The sequence below is a fragment of the Micromys minutus genome (assembly GCF_963924665.1).
Source record: "Micromys minutus genome assembly, chromosome: 4".
Classification (NCBI taxonomy): domain Eukaryota; kingdom Metazoa; phylum Chordata; class Mammalia; order Rodentia; family Muridae; genus Micromys; species Micromys minutus.
Window position 1 is genome coordinate 8,059,299 of NC_137973.1, and position 3,098 is coordinate 8,062,396.

A 3,098-nucleotide genomic window follows, 5' to 3' on the forward strand; every position below is an offset into this window, starting at 1 on the left:
AATTAATTTGGACAAACAAAAATGCCAGGATAGGAAAAACTATTCTCAACAATAAAAGAGCTTCAGGGGGAATCACCATCTGTGAATTCAAGTTGTATTACAGAGCAATCATAATAAAAAATGCAAGGTATTCATACAGAGACAGGTAGGTAGATCCATGGAACAGAATTGAAGACTTAGAAATGAACTCACACACCGATGGTCATTTGATCTTTAATAAAAGACCTAAAATCATCCAGTGGAAATTAGACAGCATTTTCAATAAGTGGTTTTTGTTCAACTGGAGCTCAACATGTAGAAATATGCCAATCAATCCATTCTTTTTAAAATAACTAAACTAAATTTCATTACACAAAGGTTGTCACATAATTGGATACTTCTCTACTTTTTACACAACTATTCCCACCCTCCACAGAAGTGCTGCTTCTGAACTTCTCACGTGGTGACAGCGAGCTATAGTCCTGATGCTGACGGAACAGTAGAGAAGCCTCAGTGATTTAAGTTGAAAGCAGGACACTGGTTTCTTACCCCCAGCATCAGGAATGTACAATTGTCTTAATTCAAAACTACAAAATAAATTATAGGTAGGCGTGGACAATGACAGCAGTAAACCAGTAACTGATGGTTACAGTGATCAGTCAGCCTTCTTCTCTTCAGTCATTTTCTTCAGGTGACTTCTCTAAAGTTATTGGTGAGAAACCTTCCTTGAGCTTCCTATCACAGTTCATTGATAAGGGCAAAGCATTACTCTAGGAATTAGAGCATGCCACCTCCCATACCTCCTCCCATTCTTCCCATTGTATCCATTCCAGAGTCCTTATCTTCTTTAGGAATTTCTGTCACTACAGCTTTGGCTATAGTTGACCAGGGGGTCACCCCAGCAGCATCCAGTAAAGCAGTTTTTACCTTTGTTGGATCAATGATTCCCTTTTTCACAATGTTCACAAAGTCTCCAAGTATGGCATCATAACCAACTTCTGAGGAACTCTGTAGAATTTCTCAACTATCAAACATCCTTCAACATCTGCATTCTTAGCAATCATCATTGAAGGAGTTTTAAGTGCTCTTTTAATAATTTCTATACCTATTTTCTGATCTTCATTATTAAGCTTTAATGAATCCAAGGCTGGGATGCACAGAAACAGAACACAGCCATCTTCAACAGCTCCTAGAACAACACCTTCCTCAACAGCTGCTCTTATAACACTGAGCACATCTGTAACTCCCTCTTTCTTCTCACTCACTTCAACATCTTTTGTCCCTCCAACTTTCAACACAGCTACTCCACCTGAAGGTTTAGCAAGTCACGAGTTTTGCTTTCCCTTTTCATATTCATTAATTATAATGTTTAGCTGCTTAGTAATTTCTTAAATATGTTTTTTCAGTGTGAGCTTTGTCACCTTTCCCTTTCAAAAGCATGACATCATCTTTAGTGACAATGACCTCTCCAACTTTTCCTATGTCATGAGTTTGAACATCTTCAAGATTTAGAATGAGCACTGTACCACCAGTAGCAATTGCCGTATCTTTAAGTTGGTTCTTTCTGTTGTCCCCAAACCCTGGAGCTTTGAGTGCTACAACCTGAAGACCAAATTTTATCCTGTTCAAAACCAGTGTGCTTAGAGCTTCTCCAATCAATGTCTTCAGCGATTATGACCAAGGGCTTCTGATGGACATTTACAATTTCAAGAGCAGGCATGATAAACTGAACACTAGAAATTTTCTTTTCACTCAATAAAACATAGGCATCTTGGAATTCACATTTTTGACCTTTAAATGTGTTAATAAAATATGGGGAAATATATCCTCTATCAAACTTCATGCCTTCAGTAATTTCTAGCTCATCACTCAGGGTTTTTTCATCCTTCACTGCAATGACTCCCTTTCTTCCAACCTTTTTCATTGCATCAGAAATGTTCCCAATGTCTTTGTCTCCATTTGCAGAAATTGTAACCACCTGAGCAATTTCTTCAGGTGTCATCACAGGTTTAGATTGTTTCTTAAGTTTAGCAATTACAGCATCAACAGCCAACATCACACCTCTCTGCATTTCTCCTGGATTTGCTCCTTTGCTGATCTTTTCAAAGCCCTCCTTGGCAATAGACCGTGCCAGAAAAGTGGTAGTGGTAGTGCCGTTCCCAGACTCTTTTTATGTTATTGGCAACATCCTGAACAAGTTTAGCTCTGACATTTTTGTATTTATCCTTTAAATTAATTGACTTTGTGACAGTGACCTCCATCTTTTGTTACTTTGGCACTTCACCAGCTCAGTTCAATAATCACTGTTCTTCACTTTGGCCCCATTGTAACAGCTACAGCATCGGCTAAAAGGTCTACACCTTAAAGCATTAAGGTTAGAGCATTCCATCCAAATTTTCCATTGGCATAGTCAGGAGTGAAGTGAGGATCCAGTGTCCAGGACACTGGTCTCTTCTGGTGAAGAACTGTGGGTAGTTAAAGCATTTCTGCAGGGCAGAGATGGGAGAGCAAGAGGCAAGGCAGACCATCTGTGGTGAGTGAGGGCAAATGCTTATCTCCTTGTACAACGCTTAAATCCATGTGGGTCCAGGACCTCTTTTTAAAACCAGATACACTGAAACCAATAAAGAGAAATTTGGGAAGAGCCTCAAAAACATGTGCATAGGGTAAAATTTCCTGAATAGAACACTAATATCTTATGCTTTAAGATCAAGGATTGATACTTGGGACCTCATAATACTTCAAAGCTTCTGTAAGGCAAAGAACACTTTTGATAGGACAAAATAGCAACCGACAAATTGGGAAAAGATCTTTACCAATCCTATATCTGATAGAAGGCTAATATCCCATATATACAAAGAGTTAAAAAAGTTGGACTCCAAAGAACCAAATGACCCTATTCAAATGGGGTACAGAGCTAAGCAAGGAATTCTCAACTGAGGAATACCAAATGGCTGAGAAGTATCTAAAGAAATGTTTAACATTCTTAGTCATTAGGGAAATGCCAATCAAAACAATCCTGAGATTTCCATCTCACACTAGTCAGAATGGCTAAGATCAAAAACTCAGGTGATAGCAAATGCTGGCAAGGATATGGACAAAGAGGAACACTCCTCTAT

The 3,098-nt window shown here is 38.7% G+C and overlaps 1 pseudogene across 1 annotated transcript; it reads right to left on the minus strand.

Moving 5' to 3' along the window:
• Nucleotides 1–756: 756 nt before the first annotated feature.
• Nucleotides 757–2,448, minus strand: LOC308420277 (60 kDa heat shock protein, mitochondrial-like; annotated as a pseudogene). The gene has a single exon. The product of its transcript is annotated as a 60 kDa heat shock protein, mitochondrial-like (transcript).
• Nucleotides 2,449–3,098: the final 650 nt, after the last annotated feature.